This window comes from Oryctolagus cuniculus, chromosome 2 (genome assembly GCF_964237555.1).
Source record: "Oryctolagus cuniculus chromosome 2, mOryCun1.1, whole genome shotgun sequence".
NCBI classification, from domain to species: Eukaryota; Metazoa; Chordata; class Mammalia; order Lagomorpha; family Leporidae; genus Oryctolagus; species Oryctolagus cuniculus.
Window position 1 is genome coordinate 35,970,845 of NC_091433.1, and position 20,727 is coordinate 35,991,571.

The 20,727-nt window shown below is 42.8% G+C and overlaps 1 long non-coding RNA gene across 1 annotated transcript in view; it reads left to right on the forward strand.

The window, feature by feature from the left end:
* The first annotated feature begins 860 nt into the window (after positions 1 to 860).
* LOC127486899 (uncharacterized) overlaps positions 861 to 20,727 on the forward strand; it is a 34,113-nt gene continuing 14,246 nt past the window's right edge. The window contains exons 1-3 of the long non-coding RNA XR_011386220.1: positions 861 to 7,590; positions 13,196 to 13,366; positions 15,197 to 15,327. This is a non-coding gene — a long non-coding RNA (uncharacterized lncRNA). The remainder of the gene's footprint in view (positions 7,591 to 13,195; positions 13,367 to 15,196; positions 15,328 to 20,727) is intronic.

The window sequence follows — 20,727 nt, forward strand, 5'->3', positions numbered from 1 at the left end:
GTTCCAGCAAAAGCATCAGAAATTGCAATGTGTATGACTCCTTATCTGTGTGCCAGTCCACAGGAATGACCTGGGAGAATGTCCCGCATGGGACAGCATCCATCTTTTTTAAAAAAAAATTAAATTTTTAATATTGATAGTTTTATTTTTATTTATTTAATTTTTATTTCTTTACATTCTTTATTTTGAAAGATACACACCTATACCTCAGTACATAATGTCTGTCAGTTACTTGGCATATGTCAAAATAAAATAGCTTCTAAAATAATTTTCTCTCTTCTCTCCTTTCATAATCTGATTTCAGTCACTATTTCTTTTTTTCTTTTTTATAGAAAGCTTTAGTTTAATAAATATGAATTTCATAAGTACAACTTTGGGATTATAGCGGTTCTTCCCCCCATACCCGTCCTCCCACCCCCAAACTATCCCACTTCCTACTCCCTCTCCCATCCCATTCTTCATTAAGATTCACTTTTAATTATATTTATATACAAAAGATCAACTCTATATTAAGTAAATATTTCAACAGTTTGCACCCACATAGACATGCCAAATGTAAAGTACTGTTTGAAGACTAGTTTTACCGTTAATTCTCATAGTACAACACATTGAGGACAGAGGTCCTACATGGGGAACAAGTGCACAGTGACACAGCACCCATCTTACACGTACTGGAGGAAAAAGGCGGAGAATGCTGTAGTTTTGGATAAGACAGCAATGTGTAAGCATATTCCTTTGACTCAGTAGCACTTGCCACTCAATTTTCTCAAGTTTGTGTAATAATACAATTATTGTTGTTATTAATATTTTTATTAAATTCCACCAATAAATGCCTTAGTTGCATCATCTTATTTCTTATTAAAAAGCTTTTTTTAAAAAAAGTTTATTTATATTTATTTGAAAAGCACAGAGAGAGAGAGACAGAGAGATATTCCATCAGTTGACTCACTCCTCAAATGCCCACAACAGCAGGGGCTGGGCCAGGACAAAGCCAGGAACCAGGAGTCAGGAACTTCATGTGGCAGAGACCCATGTCCTTGGGTGATCATTAGCTACTTTCCAGTGTGCACTTTAACAGGAAGTTGGATCAAAAGTAGAGCCAGGGTTTGAGCCTGGCACTCGATCTGGGATACAGGTATCCCAGGCAGCGACTTGACCACTCCTCCAAATGACCATACCCCATTTGTACCAACTCAGAGTGGTTCATGAATAGGCTGAAAGAGAGAACAGCTGTTTAGTGCGTTACATATTTTCATCAAGGAATACTTTTTTTGGTCTCTTGGGATGAACATGAACCAGGTGATCAATATACATTCCATTGCTTCTTCCTGAGACCACGACTAATAGAAAAAAAGAAAATTCAGCTCTCTCCTCTGGTCAGTTTAACTCAAACTTCTAAATCTTGAAGATACTGAGATGAATGAAATAGTTCTGCTGTTCCAGGAATCTGAAGCCTAGTTGGTAGGCAGAGATACCCACAAGTAAGGATAGAATTATAATAAAATGTAATTAAAATTATAATAGCAATGTGCTTAAAATTGATGGAAAATGGAAAAGGGGACAATTCTTTGAGAGTTAGAGGGATCTCATGAAAAATTAGGTGCCCAGGTGACAGTTAAGCTTGATCCTGAGGAGAGTCTAGGAGTTCAACAGTAAAAGTGGTGGAGGAAGAGGTGTAACGGCAAACCCTCGTAGCGGTCTTCTCATTCTTGCCAAAGGCTTGAAGTATCCAACTGTTTTAGGTCCCCCTTACTTTTTAGCTTGTACTTCCTACAATCTGTCTAGATATTTCATTCAGTCCTCTTTGAGTGTAAAGAATTAAAGTGCTGTTGGAGAAGATGCATCGGGTAAAAGGACTGCTGGCTGGCTTGTAGTAAAGTCCAACCAGTGATCTTGTTCTCAGTAGCACCGTGTACCACCCTTGTGAGGAAACCAACCAGAGACCCCGAGTCTGAAATCACACAGATACATAGGTCTGTCTGCCTCTAACCTGGTTGTGCAAAGCACCCTGGAGACAACTATCTATCAGAGATTCCTGTAGAGTTCAGATCATGAAAGTATGAGGGAGATATTCGGAAAGGAGAATTTATAGTAGGGATTTATGAACTCAATACTATTACTCATAAGCATACTGTATTATATCAGACCAAGTGGAGGAAAGTGGATTTAGAAGATTGTCTAAGATGTCACAAAGATTGATAGAGTTTACTTGATGGGGAAAAACAGACCAGTTAAATCTGATTTCAGATTTTTCAGTATGTGAGTTCTGTAACTTCTTATCTTTGCCCCTAGACATGTGTGAATTCTTTCTTGCTAAGACCTGAAGCCTTATTCACCACTGTCTTATGTCATCTTGTTTTCAAGCCTAGACCTGCTATTGTCTCCCCTTTTCAATATGGTCAATAGAAATACAGTCAGATCCTGACTAAGGGACACAGAACCAGGAAAGAGACAACAGAACGGGCATGGGCAAGAAGACTGCAGATTACTTTTTATTTAGCGGCAGAGATCAAATGTCTGGATCAGGTTGACTTCAAAAAGCAACTGGAAATAGCAACAAGAATGGTACAGTACCTAAGTATACATTTAACAACAAATGTGCAGATTTTATATGGAGAAAAATAAAACTTTAAAACGCTCCTGAAAGACATAAAAGTAGACGAAGTGGACATAAAAAGTAGACAAACAAATGGAACGACATCCCTGTTCTTCGACAGGTTGACTTAGTGTCCTATGTATCATAAAGATACCAATGCTTCTTGTGTTAATGCAGTCCCCACAAGCTACCAACCAACCTTTTTCTGGTGCCAAACTGATACTAAAGTTCATACAGGAACACAATCAGACATTCAAGAGCAGTTGGAAAAACACTGGAGCAAAAGAGCCACTTACCAGTGAAAGCCTCTAGCATTCAGAGTGTCATCCTGTACGTGATGCACAATCAGACCAAACTGATTAGAATAAACAGCCCAAAAGCAGGCCCTAATGTTGTGGCAATTGCATACATGATAAAGGTGGTGTCTCCAATCACTGGGGCAAAAGCATTAGTAAATGGTGTGAGGACCACCAGATAACAAGATATAAAAATAAACTGTAAACTAAACCCACTAGGATTAAGAGAAAATATGGATGTCTTTCTCTATAGTGTAAGTGTGAGGCAATGCTTTCTAAATGCAACTCAAAATCCAGATGTAACAAAAGACAAGACTCATAATTTGAACTACCTAAAAATGGAACATAGTAGCATTGAGGGGGAAAAATCATTGCAGAGGTGGGCATTGTGGTACAGAAGCTTAAGCCACCACCTGGGAACCTGCATCCCATACTGGAAAGCCTGGGATCAAGCCCTCTCTCTATCTCAACTTCTGATCCAGCTAGTGCACATGAGAAGTGGCAGATGATAATCCAAGTACTTGAGTCCCTGCCAACCTTGTGGGAGGCTTTGCTGGAGTTCTTGGCTCCTGGCTTTGGTCTTTGCCTATCCCTAGCTGCTGTGGGCATTTGGGAAGTGAACCAGCAGATGGAAGATCTCTCTCTCTCTCTCTCTCTGTCTCCGTGTGTGTGTGTGTGTGTGTGTGTGTGTGTGTTCCTCCCTCTCTGTCATTATGCCTTCAAGTAAATAAATTAAAAAATTGAAAAAAATCATGGCAAAGTCATCAGGGAACTGAAAACTGAAAAAAATTTTGCAACATAGGTCACGGTTAAAGGGCCATTTTAACATCTAATATGTTGAAGTTGATGTGATGGGGGAGGTGAGAATGCTTCTGGAGCTTTTTCCTAGCTTATCATTCAGTCTTCACCTTGGCTATTCTATGGAGGCCACTGTAATTAGCTTGCTGTTTTGCTCTTCTGAATCAATGTTTCACGGTCACTTTGCTGTTAGTTTTTGCTAACTTGTACTTTCACTCCCTAGGACTTGCTTGATTTATAAGTGTTTTCCCCGTTCACATTCTGCCCTGGGCCTTGCACCTGGTGTTTCCCCAAGGCCAGCAGCAATGACTGGTTTGCTGGACTCTTACTGCACTGAGGGTTCCCGGTGGGACAGCTCCTGTGTGGGTGGCAGGAGCTCAGGGAAGGGGGTTGGATCCAGGAGATCCCCTTAGCAGAGATTAATCCAAGGCAAAAACCACTTAGTTTATAGTCATGGGGATTTCCAGGTGTTATTATTACAGACAGAGGGCCTTTTATTGTGTCCCAACAGGAATGGGGGTTTTCAAAGTTTTCAAAGAAGGGGGTAAAACAAATAAGTCTTAGCTTATGGATATCTAAACTGAATCTTCATTTTCATCTTTATTATTTGAGGAATCATACTTGAGTGCACACAGACTAAATTTCATTATCTTCAAATTCATTAAAGTGTCATGAATGGACAGCAGGAAATAATGATGTTCTGGAGTGAGGGAATGTTCTGGAACATTAAGGGAATAGTGCCCAAACTGCCTCTCAGGCTCCTTCCTCCTGCTGTGTCACTGGGGAGCAGCTGCTACCAGAGATTCATGTATACATGGGGACAGATGGATGCATTTCCTGAAGTACATTCTTGTGGAAATTTGATCTGGATTTTTAACTAGACCCATTCACATTTGGCCTGTAAATGCTTCTATAACAGCATTTTGCCCTAATGAGGACTTTTTGCTCTTTGAAAGCCTTTCTTCACTCGTCTTGTTTGATCTCCATGTGGTACCGAGAAACAGGATCAGATATTGCTGTTCCCATTTTGCAGATGAGATCCCAGGAACTGAGAAAGATTAAGAGGTGGGGAGATGGCCAAAGGTAGGACTCTGGATTCAAAACCAAGGCACCTGGGATAGATGCAACCTGGCCATTAACCAGATAAGGTGTCTTGAGCAAGCAAATTACATGAAGCTTCCGAACTTCCACTCTAGCTTCAATTAAATGAGAAGTTTGTCCAAAATGGTCCCTGGGGGGGCCTCCAGAGTTGCTGTTGTAGGCTTTGACTACTTGCCCGACTTCACCAGGAATTCCTCAGTAGATCTACAGCAGTATACCAGACCCTGAGCTAAAAAATCCTCCCCTTCTGCCCTGCACAGTGCAGAACCAAGACTCGCTTGAGATGAGGGTAGATATTTTCCTTCTGTAGGCTACAGATGGAAGGAGTGGGCTTTTTTGTCTGATTACAAGAAATTTCTTAAGTTCATTTTATTTTCTGTTAATTTTCAAATCCTCTATTGGCATTTCTTCATTAATATATTCCAGCTTTATTGAAGTGTATTTACATACCATAAAAATTACCCAATGCAACTGGGTGAATTCAACGCTTCAATTTGTAGAGTTCTACAACCATCATCACAATCCAGGTTTTGGATCTTTTCTTTCTTTTCCAAAAAGTTTTTTCATGCCCATTTCCTTCAGGTGCCATCTCTGCCTCTGGCCCCAGGGAGCCCAGTTCTGCTTTCTGTCTCCATCACTTTTCTGGATATCTCATATACAGCACTTCATATGATATGTAGTCTTTTCCATTGGATTCTTAAAGTTAGCACAGTGTGTTTAAGGTTCATCCATATTGTAGTGTGTGTCAACACTTTATTCCTTTTTATGGTCCAACAATACTCTATTGTATGGATATACTGTATTTGGTTTATCTGGGTATCAATTTATGGTTAGATGTTTGTTTTTGTCCTGCACATTTTAGCTGTTATGATGTACACTGCTAAAACATTTAAGTACACATAATTTCTCCTGGGTAAATTATTTTTTTTTATTTGACAGGTAGAGTTATAGACAGTGAGAGAGAAACAGAGAGAAAGGTCTTCCCTCTGTTGGTTCACCCCCCAAATGGCCGCTACAGCTGGCACGCTGCACCGATCCGAAGCCAGGATCCTCCTGGTCTCCCATGCGGGTGCAGGAGCTCAAGCACTTGGGACATCCTCCACTGCCCTCCCAGGCCACAGCAGAGAGCTGGACCGGAAGAGGAGCAACCAGGATCCGGTGCCCATATGGGATGCTGGCGCCGAAGGCAGAGGATTAACCAATTGAGCCATGGCGCTGGCCCCAAATTCTTTTTTTTTTTTTTTTAAGATTTATCTATTTATTTGAAAGTCAGAGTTACACAGAAAGAGGAGAAGCAGAGAGACAGAGATCTTCTTCTGATGGTTCACTCTCCAATTGGTCACAACGGCTGGAGCTGCACCGATCCGAAGCCAGGAGCCAGGAGCCAGGAACTTCTTCACCCGTGTGGGTGCCAGGGCCAAAGGACTTGGGCCATCCTCCACTGCTCTCCCAGGCCACAGCAGAGAGCTGAGTGATAAGTGGAGCAGCCAGGTCTCGAACCGACGCCCGCATGGGATGCCGGCCCTTCAGTCTAGGGTGTTAACCCACTGCGCCACTGTGCCAGTCCCCTGGGTAAATTCTTAAGAGTAGAAATGCAGACTTGTTTTCTTTCTTTTTATTTTAAGTATTATTAACTAATTAATTAATTAATTTAAAAACTGAGGGAGAGAGAGGACTTGGGTCATCTGCTGATTCACTACCCAAATGCCCACAATGGTTGGGGGTGGACTAGAGCTGAAGGCAGGAGCCAGGAACCCAGTCTGGGTCTACTACTTGGATGGGTGTCAGGGACCCAACTAGTTTAGCCATTATCAGTGCCTCAGGGTCTGCATTGGCAGGAAGTTGGAGGCAGGAGCCAGAGTTGGGACTTAAAGCCAAGTACTTGGAAGTAAAACATCTAGGCAGCTAGGCATCTGGGCTAAACACCTGCCCCCAGGGTTGCTTTCTTAAAGTCTTATGCAGTGAGGGCGGCGCTGTGGCATAGTGAGTAAAGCTGCTGCCTGCAGTGCGGGCATCCCATATGGGCGCTGGTTCGAGTCTCAGCTGCTCCACTTCCAGTCCAGCTTTCTGCTATGGCCTGGGAAAGCAGTGGAAGATGGCCCAAGACCTTGGACCCTGCACCCATGTGGGAGACCCAGAAGAAGCTCCCAGCTCCTGGCTTCAGACTGGCGCAGCTCCAGCCTTTGAGGCCATTTGGGGAGTGAACCAGCAGATGAAAGACCTGTGTGTGTGTGTGTGTATGTGTGTGTGTCTTTCTCTCTCTGCCTATGAATCTCTCTAACTCTGCATTTCAAGTAAATAAATAAATAAATCTTTTAAAAAAAGGTCTTATGCAGTGTTTGAAACTCTGCGTTTTGCATAGAAAAATATGTGGGATAATAAATTTGTAATCTGTGTTAATAAGCTTTCTTGTCATGTTTTGTAGCTTTTAAAAAAGCCACCTTAGGGCAAGAATCTACAGTTTATAATCATATAGACCAAGGATCTGTCGTGGTCTGAATTGTGTTCCCTCCCTCCAAACTCATAGGTAATACCCCCAATACCTCAGAATGTGGCTGTATTTGGAAATTCGCCCTTTGAAGAATTAATCAAGGTTAAATGAGGTCATTGGGTGGGCCCTAGTCCAGTAGAACTGGTGTGCTCATGCTCGTTTGAAGAGGAAGAGACCTGAGCGGTGTGTGCACACAGGCAAGACCATCTGAGGACACAGCAGGAAGGCAGCCACCTGCAAGCCAAGGAGAGAGGCCTCACGAGAAACCAGCTGGCCACATCCTGATCTTGGACTTCAGCCCCAGAATTGTGAGAAACAAATATTTGTTGTTTAAGCTCCTAGACTGGTATTTTGTGATGGCAATCCTAGTTTAAGAAATTTGCTTTTCCATGCCCTTGACAGAGTGTTCGATCATACTGATCCCCTCCACACGTGGCACTTACTGTTCAGTTGGCCAAATCCTCTGCTGTCTTTCGTGGGTCCTTCTGCAGCTGCCTTTATTCTGTTCCCTTCACGTGGGTGGCCTTCTCCCTGCAGTAGTTCATGGTCGCATCTCTAATTACTCCCACAGCAGCCCCAAGACACTTCCTCTGCAAACACCTCCTTCCTCTTGGCAAGGATTCTCCTCCACCCTCCCTCCCCAGCCATCTATTTATCTGTGCATTTCTGTAGCCCGGGCTCTTCCATCCGGTCTGCCAGCCATTGAGTGCAGCTCATCCCTCATGCTAGGCTAAGAATCCTCTGGCCACGGCCAGTGAGGTGCGGATGTGTTGTCCTCCTAAGCTATGCTCTGGCTCAATGTTTAATACAAAGTTAAAATTGTTTTAATTAAATTAAAAAAAAACAGCAACTCAAAATACCAAAATATTTTAAAAGTTTCAGAACTTGGGGAATACAATGCCAGAAGTGAAATAGTGGGTAGAAAAGGCATGGCTACAAATGCAAGAGCAGCAGAGAGAACACACACTGGGAAGTCACTGCTGGTGACCACCTGCCAAGTCACTTCCTGGCTCCAAACCTCAGCTTTTTTACCCCTGGGTAAAAGAGTTCATACAGCAAAGGGCTGCTTTATGACTAACATTACATATTTCCGTGGCTGTGAGTTCCGCGGGATTCCTCTTTTTTGAAGTGCCTGCCTGATTATATGGCTGGCAGAAGACATTCGAAGTCTAAATTACACTGCAAGTCAAAAAAATAAGCATAAAGCAAGTTGAGTTTCTGTTTTCCATGTAGAGCTCTTTCCAGCGTAGGGAATTTAGAAGTGCTACTCAATGTCTTCTGGGTGTCCAAACCCTCAAAAGGGAAAAAAGTTTCAGGAAGTCATGTCACTCATCTTTGACAATGAACAGTTTTAAAGTAATGCATTCACTCACACATAAGCACACATGACAGATATTCAAAAAGTTTATGGAAAATGCATGTTATGAAAAAGCTTTGCATGGATTTCAACTTTTTTTTGCACCAAAATAAACTTACCTTTTACTTCCTTTTTTCATGAACTTTTGGAAGTGCCCTCATGTGATTACACACACTAGCTCAGAATCACAGAGCGTTATTTTCCAATCAGCCTCCACTGGGAGAATGGGTTGTATGGGAATTACTCTATAAAGCAAAATGCAAAAATTCCCCAAATGACAAGAAAAAATGAGCTTGTGTGGTAAACAACCCCAGAAGGGGCAAATACTTCTGCATAAATGGTCTTTGACTTTCTTGGCTAGAATTTTCACTTCTCCTTTGGGGTTTTCTTTAACTGTTTCTTTCACCCTCCCTACCACACACAGTCTCCAGGGATTTGTAGATCTTTGTTTCTTTAGGCTGAGACATAGACACAAACACTGTTCTTTTCCTCCTCTCATTCAGCAAAATTTTGGAAAAAAAAAAAAAAAGGCTGGGAGAAACCAAGGAGGGGGAGAGGGGAAGAAGGGTTCATGAGCACCCGGTCTGAGCATCAGTGTGCAAGTCTCTGATCAGAGGCTGCTTGCTCATCCAGACCCCAGGCTGGCTGGTAATACGCTGCAGGCAGGCCCGTAGAACCTGGCACTTTTCTCCCTACTCCTGCCTTCTGCTGTCTGGAACACCACCTCCTGGGTGAGAGATCAGTCCACCTAATTATCCAGAACCATTAATGGCAGAGAAAGGCCAATTGTGTGGTCTTCAGGAAGTTCACTAATCTTCTGGGACCTCCTATTTGACTGTGTTTTCACTTCTAGTTATAAGCTCTTGTTTCATTCACTGAGCATCAATAGTTGATCCTTCTCGAGCCTATCAGCTTGTTTCTTATTTCCACTCCCAGGTTAGAAGTTCTAGCTCATCAGTGATGGAAAGGAGCAGATTTCCAGCCATGATGGTCACAAAAACTTGACTTCCTTTTCCCCTTACCCTGCTTTTCTTCCTCCTCTTAGATCTGATGGAAAAGACCTCTTTGGTAGAGTAGAACGTCTGGGATTTTATTAGTACAATAGCACATTGACTTGCAAATAAATACATAGTCATTATTAGCAGAGGACAAGCTGGGCTGGCTTAGTAGACAGTGCTGGTGATTCTCCCGCATCTGCAAGAATGGGTCCCAAACCAGCAGCTTCAGCATCTCCTGGGGGCTTGTGGGACAGGCCAGATCTCAGGATCCGCCTCAGACCACTCAGTCAAAAGCTCGGGACATAACACTGTTTTATTTATAATTTTTTTAAATTAAAAAATTTCTTTTTATTTACTTGGAAATCAGAGAGAGAGAGAGAGAGAGTGAGCAGACATACAGCTTTCATCTGCTGGTTCACTCCCCAAATGCCACCAACAGCCAGGGCAGCTGGGCCCGGCTAAAGTTAGGAGCTCAGAATTCAATTTAGATCTCCCATCTGGGTGGTAGGAACCATCACCTGCTGTCTCAGAGTGAGCATTAGCAGAGAGCTGGAATAGAAAGCAGAGCCGGAACTCCAACCCAGGTACCCCCACATGGGATCCGGACATTCCAAGCAGCATCTTAACTGCTATGCTAAACACAAGCCCCAACACTCTGTTCTAATAAGCCCTCCAGAACTTTCTGATGCCTGATCTGGTTACACAGAATCAGTTCTTCTCCCTCTCTTCTCTCTCTCATAGTGATAGAACACTGATTTATTCAAGGCAGCAATGTTCCCAGCTGAAAGACATCTCTTTTTTGCCTTGCAGATGGGATTGGCCAATGGGGTGTGAGCAGAAGTCAGTAGTTGAGGCTTCTGGAGAATCTCATTGGCTGACTCCACTAGTGGGAAGATCCTTATTTTCTTTGCCCTCTTCCTTCTATTCCCTGTGAGGAACCAAAGGCCCAGCAGCCAACTTGGACCATGAGGTGACCTGGAGGATTGTCTCCATCTTGTGCAGCTGTAACAGGATACCTGAGTCTGGGTAATTGTAAAGACCAGAGATCTGTTTCTTACAGTTCTGGAGTCTGGACAGTCCAAGCTCAAGGGGCCCACACGTGGCAGCAGCCTTCCTGCTGTCTCGCCCCCTGGTGAAAGACAGAGGGAGAAAAAGCACATGTGAGAGAGAGGAAGAGGGGAAGGCAATAGATCCCTTTGCTCAGGAATCCACTCCCTCAATAACTAGCCTCACCTGACATATGGCGTTAGTCCTTTCATGAGGCCAGAACCCTCAAGGCCTCATCACCATGGAAAGGTTCCGCCTCTCAACATTGTTGTACCAGGGACTCAGCCACTGACATATGAACTCTGAGGGCAACGCACAAGCTGTAGTGAGGATGGAAGTGACAAACTGAGGACAGTGGAGTTAGAAATTGAAGGAGGCCGGCGCTGCGGCTCACTAGGCTAATCCTCCGCCTTGCGGCGCCAGCACACTGGGTTCTAGTCCCGGTCAGGGCACCGGATTCTGTCCCGGTTGCCCCTCTTCCAGGCCAGCTCTCTGCTGTGGCCAGGGAGTGCAGTGGAGGATGGCCCAAGTGCTTGGGCCCTGCACCCCATGGGAGACCAGGAGAAGTACCTGGCTCCTGCCATCAGATCAGCGTGATGCGCTGGCCGCAGCGCGTGGGCCGCGGCGGCCATTGCAAGGTGAACCAACGGCAAAGGAAGACCTTTCTCTCTGTCTCTCTCTCTCACTGTCCTCTCTGCCTGTCAAAAGAAAAAAAAGCAAAAAAAAAGAAATTGAAGGAGACTTGGTCCCTCATAAGGTGCACTCTCTTTATCAGTCCTGGACCTCCTTCCGAAAGCTTCTTTATTAAAACAAAAGAGAGAGAAAGAGAGAGAAATAAATCTCTGTCTTATTTAAGCCATTGTGAGATTTTATGTTCCATGCAGTTAAAACCAATCCTAATACATTTTATAAGTACTCTATCTGGAAAAACTTTTAGAGCTAAAAGCCTATTCCTGCAACACATGATGGCAGTGGGTATCATTCTTCAGGGCAAGACGTTTACCTGAAGAAAGGCTGAGGGGGGCAAAAGACAGAAAGGACAATGGAGAGAATCATGGCTGCAGGGGTGAGACCAGAGTCACAGTGTCAATCTGACGCCCATCCAGGAGGGGTCCTTCATGGACTGATAAGTTTACTCTGTAACAAGCAAACAAAAAGTTCTCACCATCCTCTGGCCTTTGTTTGTGTCAGCTAATAATAAAAGTTGGGGGAGTAGGCATTTGGCATAGTGGTTAAGATGCTGCTTGGGACACCCGTATGCCATATCAGAGTGCCAATGTTCAAGTCCCAGTGCTGCTCCTGATTCCAGTTTCCTGCTAATGTGTACCCTATGAGGTAGTAGGTGATGGCTTAAGTAGCAAGAACTCTACCACCTGTGAGAGACCTGGAATTATATATATATAAAATATACCTCTATCCTAGGGATTGCGATGGGGCAATAGATATATGCTGTAAAGTTTGCTTTTGAGAAACTCAAGACTAAAATAAAAGAATATAAATATATGCCCAGTAAGAGAAAAATCCTTGTATTCTATAGTTGCTCAGAGACTTGTTTTCAAAGAGTTTAATATTTTTTTCTTTTTTCTTCTAGGCTAAGGGCAGTGCTCTAGCTTGCTAAGGTTGATCTCCAGGGTTTCCCATGAATGACTTATGAGTTATTTTATGAGGGTGGTTAACAAAAGTGGCTAGATGTGAGCGCTCTGTGTTGGACGGCTGATTCGATCTATGATCCAAGTCAATTTCCTTCATTAAGGAAATAATCCAGGGATTGTTTCATTTTGTCCTTCTAAGTTTTCCTTGGGGTGGCTTCTCCTGCACCTGACCTCAGAAATAGCCCTCCTTAGAGCTCTTGCTGAAGTGAACTCAGGGCAGGAAAGAGCTCCTCTAAACAGCTTGGTGCATTGGGCCCCTCTGGAGAGAATAGTCATTCCTTCAGTCACTAAACAAATGTTTATTGAGTGCCTCTTACTTGGCAGGTGTTATCCTCAGAGCTGTGAATTGAACTGGCAAGGTCCAGACCTGCTTTCAGAGTTCACAGTCAGAGTAGAGAGACAGATGAGAAAAAAAGCAAAGACAAAGGACAAGGGAAATTAAGGAAAATGGCACAAAATGTCATATGGGCCATGAAGGAAACACACAGGATGCTAACAGAAAAGCCAGGGTGAGGGGCACAGATCTTGTATGGCTGCCAGGAAGGGCTACCGGAGGAGGCAACGTTTGAGTTGAAGCTTAAAGATGGAGAAGGAGCCACGTTGGGAGCTGGTGTTTAGGGGAAAGTTAGGGAGTCCCAGGGAGCGAAAGAAAGACAGTGCGCAGGGGTCGTGGGGAGGGGTTGTGGGAGGGCAGCAGGGAGAGTGGCTTTCACCGTGGAAGCCTGAAGGTTAAGCACCGGCTGTCCCCGGCAGTAGGGCTGCTGCCTAAGCAGTTAGGTAAATTGCTGGAAGGCTGGGAGTTGCATCTGATTTGTTTTTCTCCAGCCCCCTGTACTTTCCCCTTTCAATTTGGTTTCAGGTAAGCTGATTAAAACTTGTTGAAGGATCTTGAAGAGCACACATGGGTAACAAAGGATGAAAAAGATAATCGGAGATGAAGAGAGAAGGCAGGCCAGGATAACTGGCACCAGGAGGCTCATAGCTTCCGTCTTAGAGAAATCACAACACTCAGCCTTTGAAAGTAGACAAGGTATAAATCTTATTTTATGATTTTACTTTTTAAAAGCTCAATTTATAAAGTAAGCAATTAAAGTGTTCAAATTGAAAAGCCAAAGTAAATCACAATTGTGTATCAGATCTTTTTTAAAAAAATAAGGTTTATTTATTTATTTAAAAGGCAGAGTTTATAGAGAGAGTAAGAGAAAGACCCTGCATTCACTGGTTTGCTCCCCAAATGGCCACAGTGGCCCTGAGCTGGTCTAGTCTGAAGCCAGGAACCACAAACTTCCTTTGGGTCTCCCATGTGAATGCAAGGACCCAAGGATTTGGGCCATCTTGTGCTGCTTTCCCAGCCACATTAGCAGGGAGCTGGATCAGAAGTGGAACAGCCAGGACTCGAACCAGCACTCCTATGGGATACTGACATTGTGGGTGGCAGCTTTACTGGCTACACCACAATGCTTGGCCCCACGTGTCGGCTCTTAATCAACTTAGATATTTTTCCCTCTCCCTCAAAATGAAGAAGGACATATTGTGTCAGCCTCCACTGGAATCCCAGCAACAAGATTGCCCTCCATAGAACTGGAGACAGAAAGGGGTCTCATCACGTGATGTCCCCTCAGTGTGAATCTTGAAAAGGTCCAGCATAAAGCCATGCATAAATGCACATACATTTCGGAGAAGTTCTCAAATCGATTCCAGCAGTATGAGAAAAGAAGTTATCAGGAAAAGGGAATCTTCCCTTGATTGACGGCAAGATGCCAGTCGCGTGACTTGTCAAATCTGAAAACAAACAGTGCAAATCCTCTCTGAAAGGTTATGATGTCGTGAATTCAAATTGCCAGGGGCAGATGCAAGGCCTAGGTGGAAGAGGAGAGCATTCCACCAGTGGCCCAGGAGGGGAAGTAAGGCTTTCTACTCCAGTCTAGCCTTCTCCAGCTGCTGACTGCCCAGATGCAAATATAGGAAGGAAATTGCAAACCGTCCCTTTCCACACCCAGTCTCCCCTGTGGTTGTTAATACCACACAGCTGAGCCCAGGGAGGACCACTGTGACTCAAGTGAGAATCAGGGATTCCCCAAGCCCTGCCTTTCTATGTCTTTCCACCAGGATCAAGCTGGAGGCTGGCCGGCCGGCAGAATCCTGTCACCTGCAGCATTGCAAGATCCTCTTGACTTAAATTTCTAAAAGTCCTTTTAATCAAGCCAAATTCTCAAAAGCTGCACATTTAGACTATATTGGCTTCCACTGCACTGTTCTAATTAAACTGTTTTAATTAAATTTCTCACCATCTTAAAGTATGTGTTCTGGGAGTCAGATTTAATTTGATTTCTTAAAATAGTATGATGTGGGCCGGCGCCACAGCTCACTAGGCTAATCCTCCGCCTTGTGGTGCCGGCACACCGGGTTCTAGTCCCGGTTGGGGCACCGGATTCTGTCCCGGTTGCCCCTCTTCCAGGCCAGCTCTCTGCTGTGGCCAGGGAGTGCAGTGGAGGATGGCCCAAGTGCTTGGGCCCTGCACCCCATGGGAGACCAGGAGAGGCACCTGGCTCCTGCCATCGGATCAGCGCGGTGCGCTGGCCGCAACGCGCCGGCTGCGGTGGCCATTGGAGGGTGAACCAAGGGCAAAGAAAGACCTTTCTCTCTGTCTCTATCTCTCACTGTCCACTCTGCCTGTCCAAAAAAATAGTATGATGTTGAGGAAATTCATACCTGTGTCATTAAGTGTGTTTGTAGACGGTTCACCCTGAAGTCTGATGAGGAGGAGACTTTTCCTTCATTTTTAGCTCACAAGTATAGGTTACGTAACTTGCTGCTCTAGTATTTTATTTTATTTTTTAAAATTTTGTGTATTTTAAAGGGGGAGAGAGAGAGAGCAAGAGAGAGCATCTACCTGCTGGTATACTCCCCAAATGTCTGCAATAGCCATGGATGGGCCAAGCTGAAGACAGGAGCTGATCTGGGTCTCCTGTGTAGGTGGCAGGAACACAGGTACTTGAGCCTTCACCTGATACCTCCCATCATCTGCATTGGCAAGAAGCTGAAATCAGTAGCAGAGCTTGGACTGGAAACCAGGCACTCTGATAAGGGATGTGTAGGCATCACAAGAAACATGTTAACTACTGGGCCAAGCACCTGCCCCTGCTACAGCTTCATTTAAAGGATTATTTTTATTTATTTGAAAGGCAGAGTCACAGAGAAAGCGGTGGGGGGAGACAGACAGAGAGGAATCTTCCATTCACTGGTTCACTCTCCAAATGGCCACCAAGGCCAAGGCTGGGCTAGGCCAAAGCCAGGAGCCAGGAGCTTTTTCTGGGTCCCCCACATGGGTACCGGGGCCTCAGGACTTGGGCCATCTTCCACTGCTTTCCCAGGCACATTAGCAGGGAGCTGGATCAGAAGTGGAGGAGCTGAGATTTGAACCTGCCCATATGGGATGTTGACATCACAGATGATGGCTTGAACATTATGCCACAATGCCAGCCCCTGCTCCAGCTTCAAACGCCAAAAGAAAGCCAAAGAAAGAAGAAGGGGGAGGAAAAGGAGACAGAAGAAAGGGTAGGGATGGGGAAGAGGCTGGAGATGGAAAAGATGGAGAAGGAGAAAGAGAAGGGCCAGGAATGGAAAAGAACCCAAAAGACCAAAGGGACTACGGAGGGAGAAAAAGAGTGGGGAAACCAAGTTAGGCTCAGACGTGAAGCACTGAAAACTTTTCCACCACTTTCTTGGTTTTGTCTGTAGGCTGAGCATCTTGTAGTAGGATTGTCTGCTAACGGCTTAGATGTTCCCAGCCTTACAGCCATAGTATGACACTGGGTCATATTTCAATGTCTAGATCTGGGAGGGTGGGAGCTATTGTCAAGCTCTCCATTGTTTCCCCGTATGTGTTTGACTTCTTATAGTCTTCATTTGGCTCTTTTAGCTCAGCAGCCCTGGTGGCAGGAAACACCATTCTTTCAATATCCATCTTGTAGCTCCAGAGATATATTTTAGTTGACCTTCCTTGGGAATCCAGAAACAACAGCTCCCACGCCATTGCAAACAATGAGGACACTGATTAGTCTGGGAGGTTGTGGGGAGTAAAATGAATTGAGTTGTATAGTATCAGAGAATGGAGGATGAAAAGTGTTGGCTGGTAGCAGTAGACAACATGGGAAGTTCTAACCAGGAAGGAGCCAGGATAAAAGGGTGGATGCTGACGAAAGTCATTTAAGCAGAAATGTGCATATTTTATTAGAGGGAGAAATAGTTGCATGTCCCTATGCAAAAAAATGAAGCTTGACCCATGCATCTCACTTTATACACAAATTAACTACAAATGTAAAACCTAGGACTAACATTTCTGGAGGAAAACACAGGAAAAAACCTATATGGCCTTGTGTTATGCAGATTTCTTAATCATGACACCAAAAATAAGAACAGAAGAAAAAGAAAAATTGATACTAAACTTTTGTCAAATTAAAAAATGCTCAATTTCACTAATCATCAGAGAAATGCAAATCAAAATCACAATGAGATATCATCACACACCAGTTAGAATGGCTATAATCAAAAAGCTGGCAAGATTTCAGAACAAGGGGAAACTTTACATACTGTTGGGAGAAATGTAAATTAGTATAGCCATTGGGGAAAGAAGTATGTAGAAATAGATCTAGTGTATGGTCCAGCAGTCCCACTACTGAATATATTTCTGAATGAAATGAAATTAATTACATTGAAGAGATACCTGCATGCCCATGTTTATTGTAGCATTGCTCACAATAGCCAAGACATGGAATTCAACTAGGTGTTCATCCCTGGATGAGTGGATAAATAAAATGTGGAACAATGTATACAATGGTATATTACTCAGCCATAAAAAAGAATGAAATCTTGTCATTCCTGGCAACATGGGTAAGCCTGGAGGACACTGTGTTGAGTGAAACAAGTCAGGAGCAGAAAGACAAATACTGCATGTTCTCACTCATATGTGGAAGCCAAACTATTGATTTTATAAAAGTAGCAAGAAGAATAGTAGGTACCAGAGACTGGGGAGCTGGGGCAGGGGGAGAGGTGGGTAACAGGGACAGGAGGAAGAGCTTCTATTGTCTGTAGTGCAGCAGGGTAACTATGATTGGCCATAATTAAGCTAGTGGAGAGGATTTTTATCTTCCCAATACAAATAATTGATAAATGTTTGAGGTGATATGTATCCAATTACTCTGCTTTGATGTGTAAACACATTGTAAACATGTATTCAAATATTACACCAAATCTCCAAAATACATATAATTATTAAGTGCCAATTACAAATATAAACATGTTAAGAAAATATATAATTTGAAGCTAAAATAATTAATACAGTATAATACTAGCTTATAAATTGACAAACTGATCAATTGAATTTAAAAATATAAAAATAATACTCCCAAATATAGTAAGGTTTAGTGAAGATGTTATGAATAATTTATTATATCACAATGAGATAATTTGGTATCCATCTGGAAAAAGTGGATTATTACTTCACATATAACTTCAAAATAATTCTAGATAAATCAGAGTTTAACAAACAAAAACAATAGCAACAACCCCAAATATAATAGAAAATTATACACAAAATATGTATGCACAGCTTATACATACACACATGTATGATAAGGCGTAAATGAAAGACATTCACTCATAATAAAAATAACAGTGACAAAGATCATTTTGCTTGTTGACATTTGTAGTTCTGGAAAGTTGAATATATTTAGTTATTTATATGCTAGGTATACTTTGGCTTACCAGCTTCCAAAATGTATTCTGTGGAACTTTAGCCATACAAGATGCCCTGAGAAAAGAGGGTTTCAGAACAAGATAAAATATGAAATCTATTAGGAAAAAAACCTTCTGCTCTACAAAAGACACTGCTAAGAGAATGAAAAACAAGTCAGTCAGACTTTGAGATAGTACTGCTTTTGCAAAATAAATATCTGACAAAAGACTGGAACTCATAATATATACAAAGTTCTCAAAACTCAAAAAGAAAAAAATAAGCAATAAAAATGGTAAAAGATTTATCGAACACTTTACCAAGGAGACATAAAGATATTAAATTGATAAATATGTTCATCATCATTAATCATTGGGGGAATGCAAATTAAAACCAAAGTGGGAAACTGCTACACATCTATCAGAATGTCATAAAAGAAAAAAAGTGAGAAAAATCCTAACAATAAATCTGCCGATGAAGAAAAGGAGCAATTGAAATGCTCATCCATTTCTGGTATCCATGTGAAATAGTCTGGTCACTTTGGGGGACAGTTTGACATTTTTGGTTTTGGAAGGAGAGAAACGTAAGGCATCAAGATCCACTGTGCAACTGCGGGAGCAGTGAATGGCTGGCTGAGGAACAAATAAATATAAGACTCACAGAAGTAAAAATTGATGGGACTTGTTGGTTGGTTGGTTGGTTGGTTGGTAGTGATGATGAAGGAGAAAAAAATAGGAGTTAGATTAAATTATTGTTTGGCAGATATTCACCCCTTTCTTCTTCTTCCTGTCACTGGGGGAAGAGAGAATTTTCTTGTCTTGCTGATTCTGGGGATGGCTTTGTGACTAGTTCCAGATGGAGGATTTTTAGGTACACTCCTGAACCTTCCATCCTGTGCCATGAGAGGAGCGTGCTCCAGGGAGGGAGCTGTTATTTCTTTACTCTGGGTCCAAAAATGATCTACGGAGTAGATCTAAATCCAACTGAAAATGCAGATGAACCCAGCTCATCCCAGATGAGATCAACAGAGCTGAAACTCACTGGCAGACCCAATGAATAAATGCTTTTTATAAACTGTTGAAATTTGGGGATGTTTGTTACATAGATTATTACAGAAGAAATCTGACTAATACAGAAAGATTGGGATCAGGAATTACAACTTGGATTACCGAGGGGAAATAGAGAGTTGGAAAAGAGAAAAAAAGCAAATCTGGGGCACAAGAAGAACAGTATGTTTTTGTTTTGCTTTGCTCTGCTTTAGTTCGCCATGACTTAGCAGTGATTGGATAGAGTCCTTATCTCAGATTTTTGCTGGGCTGCTGTCAGCCTTTCAAGTGCTGACATAGTATACTTTGGTGAGCCCTGTGTCTCTGGGGCCCAGCACAGTATGTGACACCTCACAGGCATGCAACAAATGTTGGTTAAGTAAATGAGTAAGAGAAATGTGAGATGATAGGGTTTTTAGGAGGACGTTTTCTAAACAGAAACATGAATCAGAACTCAGGTGAAAGCACTGAGCTTAGATCATGGACTCAGGGTGGAGAAGATGGCTGAAGCTGGGAAAGGCTGTGCGTCTGGAAGAAGTGTAGGGACTGAGTAGCAAAAGGTCAAGACAGCCCCTGGAGTGGTGTAGCATTAGAGTTCGGGAGGATTAAGAGGGGGTTGTGGAGGAGACAGAAGGAGAATGATTGAAGAGGAAGGAGGAGAGGTAGGACCTTGCAGGGTCATGCAAGCCAAGGGAGGACGGACTGGGTTTCCAGAAGGAGGGAAGCGGCAATGGGATCGATTGCAGTAGAAGGTTCAAGAAGAATGAGACTGGGTGAACTTAGGGAGAAATGCTTTCCACCATGTGTGAAATTTCTGTGAGCATCAGACAGAAAATAAAGAGAGGTAGTTGAAATGGAAAACAGAAATGAATCAGCTGTAGGGTCAGGCCTCTGTTGATTTAAGGCACCAAACATAACTGAGAGCAAACTTAGGTTTCTAGGGTCACTGTCAAGAAAATGTCATATGAAACTGCATAAGCAAAAATTATTTTGGAAATAGAAAATAACTGATGCTGTCACCTTACTCAAAAACTCTGTGTACTTTCTTTTTCATTCTTTTCCCTTGGGAAACCAAGAAAGCAGATACGGAGAATTCTAGCATGGAAGAGATATATTTTTGTCAAAGTCAAGTACTTGGAAAGCAGAGGATATCTAGGCTAGGTTAACAGTGCATTAATTCACAACAGCAACAGCCTTTATAAATAAATAATAGCTGTATATCAAGAAGAAGAACTGACACAAACTAGAACTTAGATAACAAGTTGATAGTGCAGAAATAAAATTTGTTAGTGAAAATGAACCTGGGATTCCACTTTAAATAAGAATGATTTAGTTGGTCAAATGAAGTAATTAACCCAAGAGTGATTATGGAGTCTAAGGGATTCATTTATTTGATAGGGTAAGAGGACAAGGTTCACTGAATTTTGTGATAGATGCTAAGGAAGTGATAAGAATGCCTGTGTTTGCAAGCAAACTGATACCCTACTGTCTTAGTGAGCTGCCAACTTTAGATATACAACCAGAAGACTCTGGGAAAGGATGCTGTTGAAACAACAGTGAGAAATCTAACAGCATAATAAGTACCACAGGGAGAGAGGAGTTAGAAGTAGT